Source organism: Strigops habroptila, chromosome 1, assembly GCF_004027225.2.
Source record: "Strigops habroptila isolate Jane chromosome 1, bStrHab1.2.pri, whole genome shotgun sequence".
Classification (NCBI taxonomy): domain Eukaryota; kingdom Metazoa; phylum Chordata; class Aves; order Psittaciformes; family Psittacidae; genus Strigops; species Strigops habroptila.
In genome coordinates this window covers 1,969,814-1,987,329 of record NC_044277.2, presented here as the reverse complement: position 1 = coordinate 1,987,329, position 17,516 = coordinate 1,969,814, and the positions used below count along the sequence as shown (strand labels likewise).

The window sequence follows — 17,516 nt, the reverse complement described above, 5'->3', positions numbered from 1 at the left end:
TGTGGGAATCAGGTGCCAGCATCCCTGGTGTGACCTGTGAGAGCCTTGGCGATGAGTGGTAGTGTGGGAAGTGAGCCAGGACTTCCACAGGTGAGTCAATCATGTCCTCTTGGAGGAGATTGAACATAAATAAGGCAGAGAAAAAAAAACAGATAGGAGGTGTCTCATTAAGGGCATCACCAGCAGAGAGAAAGAAATCATTATCCCACTGTACTCAGTGCTTGTCAGGCCATATCTGGAATACTGTGTTCAGTTTTGGTCCCTGCTATACAAAAAAGATGGGGACAGGCTGCAGATGGTCCAGAGAAGGGCCACAAAGATGATCCAAGGACTGGGAAAACATATGAGGAAAGGCTGAGGGAGCAGGACTTCTTCAGCCTTGAGAAAAGAAGGCTCAGGGGATACTTTATCAGCATATTCCAGTATTTAAAGGGTGGTTGCAAAGAAGAAGGAGACTCCCTTTTTCCAAGGAGTCATGTGGAAAAGACCATAGTAATGGGCACAAGTCACTCCTGGAGAGATTCTGGTTGGACACAAGAGGAAAATTTTTTCCCAATGAGAACAATCAGCCTTTGGAATAATATCCCCAGGAAAGTGGTGACTCCCCAGCACTGGACACTGTTAAGATTCGGCTGGACAGGGTGCTGGGACATCTAGTCTAGTCATGCCTTGCCTAGAAAGGTTGAACCAGATGATCCCTGAGGTCCCTTCCAACCTGGTATTCTCTGATTCTGTGATGTCAGGAGAAGGAGGCAAAACATCATCTCAACACCTGCAAATACACCTGTAGCCACCTGCAGCATTAATCCTCCCGCAGTGCTGGGAGATCTGTCCCATTCCAGGGCTTGCAGCTGTATAGATAAATAGCTAAATGACAGTCTCACCATAACCAAGTCAAGCTGCGGTTGTGAATATGGAAGAGAGATTTCCTAAGGAATATGCAATAGATTCATTAGTCTAAATGAGCTAAACTTTGGTAAGGATGCTAACACAGCACTTCAACCTCCCCTCGTCCCCATCCTCCTCCTGTCTTGCATATTCCCAGACCATGTTCAGTCCAGAAAGTCCCTCTCAAACTGCAGCCATGGTATTTCACAAGATCCCCCGTTCTCCTCTCACCTCCTCCAGGGACAGCTTGCTTTCCCCTCCACATGAACTTTTCCCTCGCTGCTGTTCAGGCTGTCTCCCTCTCTCAAGTGGGTGTGCTCAGCCTGGAGCTGATGGGCCCCCTCCCGAGCTGAGGAGGTGGGCAGCACTGCCAGCGAGCAAGTCGCTGTTCTTTGTATGTGTTACTAGTTATTCCTATTCCCTGCCAGAGGGTTTCTGCTGTCATTCCTAGGGCCAAGACATCTCTTTCGTGTCCACCTCCCTCATGGCAGCCACTTTTTGCCTGCCCATTTTCATATTGTGGGGGACAGGAGAAGAACAGTTGGGAAGGGGTGGAAGACAATCCAACGTAGAGTCGAAGAAAAGCTGAATAAAATTAGATTACTGGGGTTTTTTTCCTCTATGCTATGTCTTTTCATGAAACTGCTTGCATTTAATGACATTTTCCACAGGCTAGTCTGAGAGCAGATTAGCTGCATATACACACAGCCTGTTGAGCGAGCATGCATATAACTGGGATTCAAGGCTGCATCAAAAGGAATGTGGCCAGCAGGTCGAAGGAGGTGATTCTACCCCTCTACTCTACTCCCATGAGACCACATCTGGAGTACTGCATTCAGTTCTGGGGCCCCCACATAAGAGGGATGTGGTGCTGTTGGAGCGAGTCCAGAGGAGGCCACGGAGCTGCTGCGAGGGCTGGAGCAGCTCTGCTCTGGAGCCAGGCTGAGAGAGCTGGGCTGGGGCAGCCTGGAGAAGAGAAGGCTCCTGAAGGGGACACCTTAGAGCAGCTCCAGTGCCTAAAGGGGCTCCAGGAAACCTGGAGAGGGGCTTTGGACAAGGGCCTGTGGGGACAGGACAAGGGGGATGGCTTTAACCTGCCAGAGGGGAGATTGAGAAGAGCTCTTAGGCAGAAGTTGTTCCCTGTGAGGGTGCTGAGGCGCTGGCGCAGGGTGCCCAGAGAAGCTGTGGCTGCCCCATCCCTGGTAGTGTTCAAGGCCAGGTTGGACACAGGGGCTTGGAGCAACCTGCTCTAGTGGAAGGTGTCCCTGCCTGTGGCAGGGGCTTAGAGCTTTAAGGTTCTTTCCAACCCAAATCACTCTATCATTCCATGAAAAGTGTGTCACTGTGTAAATACAGAAAAGGAAGAATGAAAACCTTAAATCAATTCAACTTGCTGGAGATTCATCTGGGGACACCTTTATCTTGTCCCTGCTTCCATGTGATGGCCACTTCTCTTGCCAAAATGAGCAAGGGCAGCAGAAGTATCTGCATCCAGTAACAGACCCCATCAACCAAGAATTAGCAAAATGATTGAGTTTTAACTGTTTTAGGCAAAATCTTTGTGAACAGATACATCAGTGCTATTAAACAGGGTTGCACCGAGGCAACAGGTGACTGAAAATGTCTCAGCACCTCTGGTTTTGGCAACTGCGATAACCAAAGGAAAGGTGGTTCCATAGCTCCTTATATCAGAGGTTTTCTTAAACCACCCTCTGCTGATTGACCCAGAGTCTGGTGGACCTGTGCCCATTTCATGTCACTGTCTACCATGGTCATGGGCTGATGCCAGCCAGAGTCAGGCATGATAATCTCTTCGAAGTGAGACCAAGAATTTATAGGCAATAACATCCTATGTTGGTCTTACCTTCCCATATTTTCTGTGTCTGCTGTAGCTCTCCAGATCTTTCATCTTTGCCATGAGGGATGATGACATGGCAGTTTTCATGACATTAATTAGTCTATGGAAGCTGGTACAGCTGGATGCCTAATGGTAAGCAAGCAGTATCCAAGGAGTTTGGGGCTACAATCTCAAAAACAAAGAGGAAGACAACAACACCAAAAGCAAGTTAAAACCTAGGTGGTTCCTGGGTTTTGTGGCTTATACAAGACCTCAGCTTTTCTTTAAGAAAGATGATTAAGAAAATTACTTGGGGAAGGACAATGGAGAAGGCTTTGACTCATCATGCCCTCATCATGCACTTTGTTATGTGTATTAAAACCTGAGCATTCTCAGCGTGATCAGATACTGTGGCAGCAGATAGTTGTGCAGCAAAATGAGATATAGCGATGGGAAGGTGGTTCTCAGCCACCACATGTGCTAAAACCCCTTTCCTAGAAGACCCCCTACTAGACTTTTCTGGCAGCAGGACAGGAAAGAGCTTGCTGAGAGATGCAATATATTGATTGATATAACCTTTGGATTTACAGCCAGCACATACCCTGAACCAGTTTAAACCCATTACTTAAAATGCTGTCTTCTAGCTCAACCACATATTCTTCATCCTTGGTGTTTATCTCATCTCCTCCAGATACACAGACAACAATCAATCTACCCTTTGCCATGACAGGCAAAACATTCCAAGATTTCCTCATGTCTATCTATGTGATAGACTCTCCCTTTCCAAATGAATCCCAAAGTTGATCTTGGCCATTTAAAATGGTCTGTATCAATGGTGACCCAGGCTTCTGTAGTCTCATACACCACCTCCAGTCCATCATCCTCTTTCCTACACTGTTTTCTACACTATTTCCTCATTATTTAAGTCATCTTTCATTGTTTTTCTCAGATGAGCTGTTCTCTTCTTTTTTAATGCTTCCCTCTCCCCATTTCCAATCCAGTTTGAGGTAAATTCACCTGAAAGTGATAGAAGTTCCGAAGGAACAGTCTCTCCTGAGCACGGCTGTGACGCTGATGTGAAGGCTGTGTTTTCCTGGATAGCATGACTGTTCAGCGGTTTTGCAAATAAAAGGAATTAGAAGAGAAAAAGAGGACTTGAAAGGTGTGTGAGTAATACAGCATCATCTGCAGGGACACATGCAGGGATAACACATGAAAACAAGCTGAGAACACAGAGTACTTTCACCTGCAAGTTAGCTTTCAGCAGCGTTGGGGAAGGTAAGGGATGGCATGTGTCACTGCTACAGCTAGGGAAACTGAGGCACAGCACTGCAACTTACATAGGTCATTCAGCTGATTTGATGGGCAGCCTAAGCTAAGGCTGTTTATGCTTTTTTATGGGTTGCAGGTCTCTGAATGATGCAATAAAGCTTAATGTAATTGCATAATAGGAAGATAGGGACTGTAGTGATAGGAAAAGGGGGAATGGGTTTAAACTTAAACAGGGGAAGTTCAGGTTGGATCTAAGAAGTTCTTTACTGTGAGGGTGGTGAGGCACTGGCACAGGTTGCCCAAAGAAGTGGTAAATGCTCCATCCCTGGCAGCGTTCAAGGCCAGGTTGGACAGAGCCTTGGGTGATGTGGTCTAGTGTGAGGCATCCCTGCCCATGGCAGGGGGTTGGAACTAGATGATCTGAAGGTCCTTTCCAATCCAAACCATTCTGTGATTCTATGATTCTATGAAGTCCACCAATTACCTGGTAAAAGGACCCAGAGCAATTGGGTGCTCCGGCGCATTTGGACCATGACGTTCTCAACTTGGCTTTTCTTCACTTCACTGCTTCTACCCTCATTTACAGCCAACATCCCATTGAAGCCTCTTCCCCTTTTTGCAGAGAAATATGACCTAGCATTGGCTCTAGCTCTTCCGTGGGTTGCCCTTGAATCCACTCCAGGGCCACCTGACAACGTCTGACCACCAAAAGCACCCTGCAACCCAAGGACACTGTCACAGCAAAGTGATCTCCGTTAGCACAGAGCTGGCATCCTTTCCACCCGCTGACTTTCCCACCTCCAAAGAAAGCTGCAGCTCAGCAAGGGGAACAAACATACCATAGAAGGGAAGCGTTCCCTGCCAAGCGCTGCAGAAATGGGACACAGATGGTGTCTTAAATGAGAACGGAAGTTTATTTGGGGGCTCTGCTCGTGACGTAGAGTTGCAGATCTTGCAGCAGATGACAGACACTGGGATTTCAGAGCGGGTGAGGAGGAGAATTGGAAGCATAAACTGTTTGTCCATAAAGCTATTAGCTCGTCTGAGGGCAAAAAACGATATAAAGAGAAAAGGCTGAACCCAATAAATGGCTCTGTAAGAATAGGAATATATAAACCTGCTTTTATTTATATGTTGTTTGGGTGACATGGTCTAGAGTGAGGCATGGCAGGGGGTTGGAACTGGATGATCTTAAAGTCCTTTCCAACCCAAACCATTCTATGATTCTATGATTCTGATACGCAAATCTTAATCCCAGCTGTTTGTCAGCCCAAATGGAAGTACATGAGGATGATATTAGCATTGCTTTTCCCTGCTCTAGACGTATACTTCTATCTTTGTCTTCTGCACACAGACTGGTTGGAAGGGTCCTACCATCTGGTCCAACCCCCTGCTCCAGCAAGACCACCTGTTGTTCAGCACCACATCCAGGCAGCTTTTGAATGTTTCTAAGAATTGAGACTCCCCAACCTGTCAGGACAACCAGATCCCAGGTCTCTCATCTTCTCCTCATATAAGAGATGTTCCAGTCCATTCGTCATATTCCTGGACTCTCTCCAGTAGCTCCGTATCTTTCTTTTGCTGGAAAGCCCAGCACTAAGCACAAAAACTACAGGAAGACACTGCTGAAGCCCGGGATTGAACCAGGGACCTTTAGATCTTCAGTCTAACGCTCTCCCAGCTGAGCTACTTCAGCCTGCTGGGGCAGTGATTTTTGCAATACCTGTTGGAATATAACTACCTTTCAGCCTGTTCAGACAAGCTTATTTGACATCAGCTGTGAGTCAAATAAGTAGTTTCAGGGAACAGCGCACAGGCAGGCTGGGCTCAAAAGCAATGGTCCAAGGCAACCAACACAGCCTCCCTGTCAACGTGCAAGACCTCTGTATATGTGTATGACTTTATTAATAATAAAGTCTGGAGGATGTAAAGAAGTGGAACAGGGAAACAAAACAAGTATTACTTTGAGATTGGAGAAGGGCTCTGTCACTCACAAATCACTGCAAGGAAAATAAGGAGATGGAGCTGAGCCTCTATAGATACAAAGCTACTGATGAAGAAGCTGAATGTGAAGCGATAAGGGTGATGGAGGATGAAGACAAATTGGTTGTATGGAGGACTCAAGAGATGACTGTGAATGGGAAGAGAGTAAAAGGGGAAATCTAACATAGACTGCTTTCTCTGTGCTTCTGCTGTTGAAGACGGCATCTTGTCTCATTCCTCAGACTTTTCTTTTTAGCGCTGTTCCAGGTTTCAGACTTGAATACTGGTTGTGTTGATTAATGTGGTTCTCTTCCATTGGGTTAGACTCATCTGAGATGCCACAGCCATTCCTTGGTTCATGGCGCATGCTACTTATTGCAGAGTAGTGATCAGAACTGAGTGGAGCATAGAGGTGTTTGTTTGCACCCCTGTCAATAAACCAAATAACATCAGAGAGAACGTGCTGGTTGTGTTTCCAAACAGCTTTGACATACCCAAAATACAAAAACCCCTTTTCCGCAGGGAGAGGTTTGGGTGTGCGGGTAAGAAACAAGTAGGGCTCCTTGCTGTACCTAAAGACCAACGTCCACATCATAAACCAAAGCTAAACTCTGGTGTTAAACAGCAACTTTTATCAGAGGACCAGCCAAGAGCATTAGCATAGAACAGACATTTCTAATATCTTCTCATAGAGCCCACTGAAGGATCTGGAGTTATCCATAGAACCTAGCTAATCCTTTCACATCAATCTGTCTCTCTCCAGCTAGGGAATGGGAGCCAGGCGTATTCCTGCAGTGATATGGGAGATGTTTGCCCAGCCCTCCAACTTATTCTGCAAATAATTCGCTACCAGGAATGACAATCTACCATGTTCCACCAGCTCCAAATTCACATCTCACCAGAATACATATGGGAGATGCACAGTAAGTTTTCTACATCTGCTAAAAAAATCAGTAGTGAAAGGTGTCAAAAATACATTCAATCTGGGTTTGAACATTCAGCTTGACAGCAGCAGATATTTCCTTACAGAGATTTATTAGATAACACTTCCTGGTATTTAGGGCTCCCAAACTAGGTTATGGAACCTCTTGCAATATCCAGACATCAAGATTATACCCCAAGTGGGGTTTACTTTCTGCAAAACCACTTCAGCTTCTGGATCCCAATGGTGGTCCTACCCATGACCACGGAGGAGCTGATCACACATATGTGGCTGAGGGTCTCAGCATCTCTGTGCTTATGAGGTGGGAACGTTTTTGCACAGTTGAACACCGCTACAGAGTTTCTGTTTCTTGTCCACTTACACTTATAAACTGTCTCCTATATGTGACCTAGAAACGTGCTAGATCCAGTCCTTGAAAGCTCTTGTGGTGCTGAGCATAGGTGCACATAACAAATCCAGGGCATCACTAAAGACCATGACCACAAGACTATCCAACCCCAAAACTGACTCCCCTATTGCATTTCGTGTCTGGTAGAGATGCTGATATGAGAGGAACCTAGGATATTGCTCAGGGATTTTGAGCCACAGAAGAGTGAATGGATTTCAACCCTGAAGTGGAAATGAATAATCCATGTTATCTATCCTATTGACTCTCACCTCCACCTAGACCTCAGGATCCATAAGAAGAAGGTAGTTGGTGATTGGCCCCAGTAAGTCTTTCCAATTATCCATGGAAGAGGATGAAGAAAAAATTTCCCCCTGCAAAATTACCCACAAACTATGGCTGCATGTTCAGAGCACGTCTGGTTATATTTATCTACAGAAGATGCCTACAGGAGCAATTTCTTGAGCTCAGTGACTAAGGATCCTACAAACACAGCTTGGATCAGCCTGCAGAAACAGAAAGCTCTTTCTGGTATATTTTTCCTCATTTGAATGCTGAAGGCAGTGAGAAAAAGGGTTGCATAGCCAGATGATTTATTGGATTATTATTGGGGGGGTCCATCATAAGTGTTTACTTGTATGTAAAGCTTCGTTTTGAAGGGTTACTAATGGCTGGACTGTGGACTTGCTCCAGGTTTATTTTTATTTTAAAGACTCTGCCTATTTGGAAACATCAGTGCCTCTGATTCTGTTGAAAGAACACTGTTTTGCTCTTCCCTGAAGAGCTGCGAGCTATTTAGCATTACCAGAACTGTTGATGATAACCAAATTCTTAGGAGGCCACATGGGAACATCAGTCTAATAGGTAACAAAGACCTGCTGAACCTGGCAGGACTTTTTGTCTGCAAAACTCAGCAATTTGGAAAAGGTTCCTGGGCTGGGATTCATCTTACCTGAGTTCTCAAAGGCCAACAAGGCAAGTCTTAAACCTGACCTAACTACTAGACAGAGCCCATGGAAATCTGCAACGCTGATGTTGAGTTTCCAAATTGAATCTCCTACCAAAATCCAACCAAACAGAACCAAATCAAACCAAACCAAAGCAAAGCCTGAACATCTGAAGGTGGTCTATAAGGATGCTGGGAAGGGACTCTTCATTAAGGACTGTAGTGGTAGGACAAGGGGCAACAGGTTCAAACTTAAACAGGGGAAGTTTAGATTAGATATAAGGAAGAAGTTTTTTACTGTAAGGGTGGTGAGGCACTGGAACAGGTTGCCCAAAGGAGTTGTGAATGCTCCGTCCCTGGCAGTGTTCAAGGCCAGGTTGGACAGAGCCTTGGGCAACATGGTTTAGTGCGACGTGCCCCTGCCTATGGCAGGGGGGTTGGAACTAGATGATCTTAAGGTCCTTTCTAACCCTAACTATTCTATGATTCTGTGATTAACTCTGAAGATCTCTGTATAGCCCCTTAGACATTATCAAAATGTAAGTCTGGCAAACTGAGCATCCTCTTTTTAGCAGAAATTCATATATCTGTCAAAACCAGCATTGTTGAGGATTACAACTCAGCCCTTTGCAGCCACAGCAACATTGCTATTACCCGGTGACAAGGAGAAAAGGAATTTCCATTACTGAGTTCAGCTGAAGCATTGTTTTTTCCTGGAGATTACCCTTGTGCATGCACTTTCTGGTGCACTGTGTGGTATGAAGGTCACTGAGAGGGTGGTGGTGCCCCTGCGTGAGCATTTTGGCTTCCCAGAAAGCCACAGTCTGCATGAGCTGCCCTGGAGCACTCTGTGTGAGCCTGGGACCAGCTCAACGGCTTTTGTACAGTTTTAGTGGAGTCATAACACTCTTTCACCTGAAGAAGCCAGGTTATGGAATCACTCCATGGGGTTTTCCAGAATCTGTGTTATGCCCATTGCAAGGATAGGGCAAAACCTGTCAAAAGGTTTTCTCCAAATGTTATTAGAACCGACAGCCCATGTCACTGGGTCTGCACAAACACCATTCATCTTTCAACTCCTCTTGAGCTTTTGGGGTAGAGGAGGTCTGTGAATTGGGATTTAGGTCTATCTGGCATAAGGGACTCAGAGCAGAGGAGAGAAAAAGAAAGAGCAGAGAAAGCTGTCTCAGTGCCAGTGGTGCCATCTAATGGGAAAATTCCCAGGGAATTAATTTCTCGGAAGTCAAGTCCTTAACGGGAGTGTTGCTAGGTGACGTAGAAATGGAAATCAGGAGCTCTGATGTAAGTCTCTCTTTTCTGCTTGCTTTACGACCAACCCTCCATCAGCCTATTCCCTTTCCCCCAGTCACATATGAGACTGCCCCAGAATATACATTCTGCTTCCTGCTTAAATCCACTCTCAGCAATCCCTGGAGCTACTGAAGCAGTTTTCTTTTAGCTTCTTAGAGTGTGTCTGAAAGGAAATTATCCCAGATTTTTGGATTATGAAGAGCCAAGCACAAAACAAGAGGGAATGAGGGGCTGTGAAGGACTGGATTCTGTGGGTTCTCTCCTTAGTTACACACTTTGCAAAAGAGAGGTGAGACAGGATCTCTGCATTGCAGCCTCCACACAGTATTGCAGCTCAGCAGTGTCTGGCAGCACACTGTAGCTCTGCAAAAGAAATAATAACGTCTTAAAGCAGTGCCTGACACAAGTTCCCACATGGTAACCCCTGTAACCTCTTCACATCATAAATAATTAGGAAAGTGGGCAGGAATGAGTAATGAAGCCTGTCCTGGTGTCAAGGGCTGATTTTATTCTCTGACTGTATTATTTTACCAGCACCTACACCTATTTCCTCATCACAGTCTTGCTCACCATGGCACCCCTGCTGCCTTTTGTTTGCAGGAGCGTTACAGTGGTTAGAACAGGGTCTTGGTCTTTCTTCGATCTCATCTCAGTCTTACCATTGATGAATCATAGGTTTTAAAGTGTCTCAGTCAGGCTTGCTTTATTTCAGTTTCTCTGAAGTTGAAAAGGTATTTCTAAGACTCTTTCCCATTCCTTCCTGAGATAAACATATGTGCAAGGGTTGGCAGTTCTTATAGGTACCCAAAACCACCAAAGAAATGTATGTTATGTGATGATGAAGCATTGTTTCAGCTGTTCTTGGGGAGACCACGCAAGGGAAGGTATGGGGAGATCTGGTCCCACTTTCAGTGCCTCACTGAGCTGAAACATCATTACAAGCAAGATGGCAGCTCACAAAATCCCTGTGCAATTTCATGGCTGAGAAAGGGATTAATATTTAGGGCAAAGGGGAGAAACCTTCAATTAAGCAGGTTTGAATCATTAATTCTAGCAAGGAGCTAAGCTCTGCTAGTAATGATGACACTGCAGCAGTGGCTGATGCTGCTTGAAGTCTCTGACAGAGGTGTCCAGGCACTGGAAATTGCCCTCAGAGCTTTCCCAGCGACTTTTCATACCCAAGGCCAGGTCAGATGGGGCTTGGAGCAACCTGGTCTGGTGGAAGGTGTCCCTGGTTGGAACTGGATGAGCTTTAAGGTCCCTTCTAACCCAAACCATTCTATGATTCTATGATCTCTGACATTGAACCCAAGAGTTCCAGCACAGGGCTTTGGAGAAACACCCTGAGGAGCTGGGCAATAAAATGCTGAGCCCCAGCATGCCATGGAGGAGTGATCACGAGGTGTGCAAGAGTCATGGGAAGGTAGGTCCAGTTCTCACTTCAACTTCTTAGACTCTTTTTCTTAATGCTTCACTCTATAGTGACTCCAGAAATATTCAAACCCCTAAAACAAACATCACCTGAGGCATATTGACCTCAGGCATGAGAGTGAGGGTGCAGAATGGGTACATAGGGAGAACTAGAGAGGTAAAGTTCAAGTCTCTTAGTTGTCACACCATCAGCCTGCAGTCAGGATTTATCTCAATGAGTACTTTCTCTGCCTCTCTCCTCTAGCCTGGGAGCTATGTGGTGCTGAGAAAGGTGAACTGAGAACCTTTTATCTACACACTGTTTACAGACCTTGCTGGAGCAGCTAGCTTGGGAGGAGACAATGATGTATGGTGCTGTGGATGCAGCTCCTCAATCCAAGACAAGCACAGCTTGGAGAGCTGGTATTTTTTTATCAGATATTGGGTTCATTAGCTGGAGTTTGAAGCAGGGGCAACATGTGCTTTTGTATTTGAGCAAAAAGTTGGCTGTTTAACCCTGTCTCTCTAAAAGTTCCCAAGAAGCACAGGAACCACAACATATAACCACTGCCTCTGGAGTTAAGCTCCTCCAAGTACCTCTGCTAGAGGAAAGGTGGAGTCTGTGCCAGTGGAAACCATTCATAAACCAATATTGCCTTTGCCTTAGTGCCCAGATGCTGTTCCTCTGCACCTCACTGCTGTTTCAGGCAGGATGATACCAGTGCGTATCACATAGATCTGTTGCAATCACAACATTAGTCACTTGCAATAAGGTGATTATAGAGTCTTACTGCTCTGCATCCCTGTCCTTCAACCTAAAGCTGTTCAGCCCACTCCCCATCCCTGGAGAGATCCTGCTGATGCTCCTGTGGCTTAGATTTGTGTGGTTTGAGGTCCTTTGGCTCACAGCCTAACCCTGATTTCACCCTTTCCACTGCGTTCCCATCCAGAGATCATGCAAGCCATACAGATGCGTGTTTACCATCTCAGAGCTGCATTGCTTAACTGCTCTGCCTTTCCTGAGCTGAACATGAGTGTAGAGAAGGGACTGTTTCACAGCCAGAGCTTTACTGTAACAACTCTTTCTCCCTTTCTGGATGCAGACTTTTGGGAGGGGACTCCTGCCTTTATAATAGAAACCTATGATGTTCCAGATGGTTAAACTAACAAATATGTTTTCAGGAGCCAGTTTGGTATTTGCTGTGTTTTCCCCAGAAATGCTGAGCAGCAGCTCAGTAAAAATAGGAAAATGAAACAAAATGAATCCACTGGTTCCCCTGTACCTCACTTCCCCAATGAGCAAAAGGACCATCTCTCTGCTCTAGCAGGTAAGAGCTCTCAGACAGTTGAGATTGGAAAACACTCAGATCTAAGAAGCACTGTGAGCGCTCAGTCAAAGCAATAAGTTGCTCTTTAGCTATTCCCCGTCCTCAAAAGTACCTTGAAAAGACATGTTCTCATAAGCACTGATGTTCTGAAACATCAATATCTCTTCCTGAACATCTCTTCCCGGCTCGCCTTACCTCTAACCTGTTAACTGCAGTGTGCCCTGATTTTCAACCACAGGAAAAACATTGGGCAATGAAAGAATAAAGGTAAAAAGACCACTGGCCAGATACATGAAGAAGCTGAGCTGGGATGGTTGGTGGCACAAGTTCATCTAATGGTTCATTTAATGGTTCATTTAATGGTGTAAAGCCCACTTAGATCCCTGGAGGAAACACCATGGGGTGAGTGACTGACCAAACAACAAACCAAGAGAGAAAAAACATCAGGAAAACACAGGTCAGGAGCATCCTCTCCACACAAATGACAGACCCCAATGGGTTTCTTTGGTGGAGCACCAGCTGGGAACCTGGCATAGAAAACACACTTGAGAACTTTTCAGTTCTCTTGGCCTATTATGCCATATATTGTACCATGATGTGCAATTGTTTAACTAGACTTAAATCACTCTAAACTACACAAATTACCTCCAGTAACCCTTCTTCTCTCCAAATGCTAACACTTTCTTATTCCAAAACACATCAATCTTACTATCTTCCATATAATTGTGCAACATATGTAGCTCATTGCTGCCTCTTAAATAAATTAGAGTTATGTTCCATAGTATGCACCTAAGTCGCGTGTAATTTTCTCTGTCTTCAATTGTTTTAAATAGAAAAGGTGGTTGGAAATGACTGGGGGGTAAATCTGTGCTTAAATGTAGAGGGTTTGGGATGAAAAAAGAGAACAATTTCCAAATCTAAACGTTAATTTTTGTCACAGTCCCCAGAACTGGAAAGAACAAGGTGCACGTTGTTTGGTTATGCTACTGCTCAGTAAACCAGCTCCAGCTTCATGAGCAGCCCTTGTGCAGGGGCTGTTTCATAGGACACATAAGGGATCGGCCGTTATTCAAAGCACTGTTAAAAGCTACATGCTTAGTGTAGTGTGAGAGTGGATCTGAGGATGTAGGCAATGGACATCACCAAGACGGGGGGTATACTGGCTAAACTTGGCTTCCCTTAGCTCAGAAGTAGCCACCACAAAGTCTACCTAAGTTTACAGCAGGGTCCTACAAAGCTCCAGAGAAAGCACGTGGAGATGAAGGAAAGGGCCAGGTTGGATGGGTCTTTGAAGTTCTTTTTCCAGGTATCCTGTAGAACTTCAGCTTGCCCATCTGAAGCTGGTTCACCATTATTAAACACCCATTCATCACGTCAAGCTTTAAACCGTAGCTTTATCTTGATGCCAGAGATCTCCAAGGAATAGGTTTGGGGCCAAAGCTATTTCGTGAGCTTACCAAGTGCAGGTCCCATGGTGGGACTCTTACTTCTCAGTCACCTATAGGTTTCCTGGCAATTCAAATCCATTCAGCCCATGGCTTCAACAGGAAGGATCCAAGTCCAGTGCAGGATATACTCTACCCTTGCCTTGGTGATTCCCTCAAGTGTTTTCTGACAAGTGGGCTAGTTGCTTAGGTGAGGATTTGACCCTTGAAAGTTGTGAGTGATATTGGTCTCCAGCAACTGTGTTCAAAGAGAAGATCTGGTTGGAGGACATTCCAGGAGAACATGGATAGGATCAAGACCTGCAGACAACATAAGCCTGGTAGAGCAAAGACCCTTAGTGGATCCACCTCCCCATCGTCATTTTGACAAGTGCAACATGGGAATAATTTAACTTCTCTTTTACTAGGGTGTTAGAAGGGCATTGCTTTAAAGCTGGGGAGAGCCACAAGATAATGGCATTAATAACCCAGCCCCAATTGATTTACCATGGCTAATGCCTCCAGCTTGAAATGGACCTGAGTGACAACTGAGTTTGATGGGAAGATTGACAGGTTTGAAGGTAGAAGCATTGACCCAAAAGGACCTATGGTATTTTATCTGTGTGGCAGGGCTGACATTGGCTGTGTTGTCTGGGATCAAACATCTGGAGGCAAATAAGCCGTGTTCTTCCCTTTCCCCTTCCCCCCATATTTTTCAAGTTGATATGTTACTACTTTCTAGTGCCAATAAGACCTCTGGATGGGCTGGATGCGAGGATGTAAAGTAAGAATATCCTGTGCATAGCACATCTCTGCTCCAAGTAAGTTTTCCCTTCCACCTCTCCCCTTCTCCATTTCCCAGTTTCTCCTGCAAACACCAAACTTGCAATCTTCATCAAGAAAGGGAAAAACCAAGATAAAGTATTGTTCTAACTACAAAATGACTGCACCATGGCTCTCAAAACCATCGTTCCCCCAGGTGGGAAAAGACAGAGAGAAAAACCTGTAAACAGAAAATAGCACAGCGACTCCCACTCACCGAAGCTGCTGCCTCTCCCTCCGAAGGCAGCACACAGATGAGTCACGACTAAAAGCATCTCTCTCCCAATGGGGCCGGGGCTCTGTCTTTGCCCACCTTCCTTCCCCCGCCAAGAAGGTGGGTTGTGCGATCCCCCAGGCACTGCCTGTGAGTCAGGACACCCTGAGGAGTTAGAAATGTCCCCACAAATGAGGTAAAGCCACCTGCCAGCTTCTGCTCATCTGGCATGCAAAGGGTATCTTATCCCAGCAGGGTTTTAGAGGGGGGAAACATGGGGAAGAAGCTCCCGTCAGTCTCCCTGTGGCTCTGGGAAGTCTGTGTCACAGAATCCTTGTGGGGATGCCTTTTCAACCTGGAGAAGGCTCCAGGGAGACCTTACAGCAGACTTACAGTAGAGAAACCTACAAGAAAGCTAGAGAGGGATTTTTTACAGGAACATGTAGGAATAGAACAAGGAGGAAAGGCTTTAAACTGACAGAGAGGAGATTGAGATTAGACATTAGGAAGAAATTCTTTACTATGAGGGTGGTGAGACACTGGCAGGGTGCCCAGAGAAGATGTGGCTGCTCCATCCCTGGCAGTGTTCAAGGCCAGGTTGGACACAGGGGCTTGGAGCAACCTGCTCTAGTGGAAGGAGTCCCTGCCTGTGACAGGGGGTTGGAACTGGATGATTTTAAGGTCATTTCCAACCCAAACCATTCTGTGATTCTATGATACTCTGCCAAAAATCTGAGCCACCTGAGGTTGATAGGAACGTGGTCAGACCTCCCCATACATTGGCAGTTTTTCCCTATACAGAAGTCAGTGGACATCCCAAGAGCAGTGCGAGACGGAGATATCAGGTTTTTAGCTAGAAACCAGTATCACTGAGAACTATTATGAAAATAAACAGAACTAAATCTGTGAATAATCTTTGCCCATCACTCTTACTTCCTGGTCTATTTTGTGCCTACATTAATACCTATGGATCTGACTGAGATCTGTCCCCACTGAAATGCTTTAAAACTGGTGGCAAAGGGTTGTTTCATGTCCCATAGGAATTCAGAACCTCACCCCTTCCCTAAAAAAGGAAAATACTTGAACTGAGGGTTCTCACAGCCAGGAAGAGTGTAAATATGGGGTTATGAAGCAAAAGGCTTCTTTTTATATTTAATATAAATGAAATTGAGGTGGGGGGAATGTTTGGTCCTCAGTCTGAATTTGCAAGTTATTTCAGCACCAAACCCTATATTTCTGTTAGCAAAGTATTTTGGCCTAGAGAAAAGGGGGAACTTCAGGTATAGGCCCAGTAAAAGTCCTCCTGATAGCTAACAGGACAGGGCCGAGGGAAGAAATACCACCTCCCCAAAGTCACACTAACTAGCTGTGTGTTTATTACATTCTAAAGTTATTCCAAACATAGAATCATAGAGTCATGGAATGGTTTTGGTGGAAAAAACCTTAAAGCTCATCCAGCTCCAACCCTCTGCCATGGGCAGGGACACCTTCCAGTAGACCAGATTGCTCCAAGCCCCGTCCATCCTGGCCTTGAACACTATCAGGGATGGGGCAGTCATGACTTCACATGTAACTACAGATCATCCAGAAACAGCCAGAGGGGATGGATAAAAAAGGAAGAAAAGATGTTGTTGAAAAGTTTTGGAAACAAGCAAACTATATTTTTGCTGAGTCTTTCCCCATCTGCTCCTCTCTGCAGTGGGAACTGCATTTGCTGTTGTATCTCATTCTGTTCACACAGTCTTAAGTAACAGGCCCCAATTAACTGCAGGATTTTGCCTGCATGGTTGTTTTTAGCCAGCTTTTAGGGTTGTGTTCTTTAACATCTCTCCAGGATGTAGAAAGCCTCTAATTTTCTCACCATCCTAATGCAATCAAAAGTGATTGGCAGGGAGTAGTTGTGTCCATTAAGGCACTAAGAGCCAGAAGACTTGTCAGTTCAGCTCAACAATTGCTGCATCTCCCCTGGATGGTAAAGCCTACGAGTGAAACCCACAAACCCTGAACAACTCTACTTGGGATTTCAGGCCACATCCTCAGCAGGGTGTTGTTTCTGCAGCTCTGGGAATGACCCAGCATACCTAGGGAAGGTGCTGTGGACTGTGTGGAGCATTCACCATTCCTTCTCGGTAGCATGGGCAGTGCAAGTCCACTGTCTCCCTTCACTTCCAGCAACACAAAAATAGTAATCTCCGCTGATTCAGCCTGTGAGAGAGAGACTGGGGTTTCAACTGAGAGCTTTTGCTCCCTAAAATGGAAGGATACAGGCTGTTATCTAATGACACATAGGGATTATAAAATAAACAACCTTCTGTTGGTTAAGTGGCTGGATCTGAAAAATGCCAGCCAAGTATTGTATGTAGAGAGGGATATTGTTACACACATTTAGAGGCAGATATATAGCTCTAAAATAAAAACTACTCTTTTCACGGAACAACACAATTATCTATAAAGCTGTGGACAGATTTGTGGAGAGATGATATTTTCCCAGTAGCAGGGGGAGTCTCTTGTTGGCTGTCATGCAGGACATGCCAGCACGTCTCTCTATCGCACTCGCTGTGACAATGTGAAAACTAATTGGGATAATACCCACACGCATCTGCTGGGCTTCCCCCAGGAGAAGACGCAGCCCACACAATTGTGTAGGTGGGTACATGAGATGTAGGTCATGGCACATTGCTTTGCTGTGCTAGGGCAACCTTCCTGGTGGGTGACTGACAAGTGTTTCCCTCTGCATCTTCAGCAAGTCTAGC

General features: G+C 45.5%; 1 long non-coding RNA gene and 1 other non-coding gene across 3 annotated transcripts in view; one reads left to right on the top strand and one right to left on the bottom strand.

The window, feature by feature from the left end:
• Positions 1-17,516, top strand: part of LOC115617048 — a 45,317-nt gene that overhangs the window by 15,653 nt on the left and 12,148 nt on the right. The window lies entirely within an intron of this gene.
• On the bottom strand, positions 5,621-5,693 carry TRNAF-GAA. The gene has a single exon. It is a non-coding gene; the product is annotated as a tRNA-Phe (tRNA).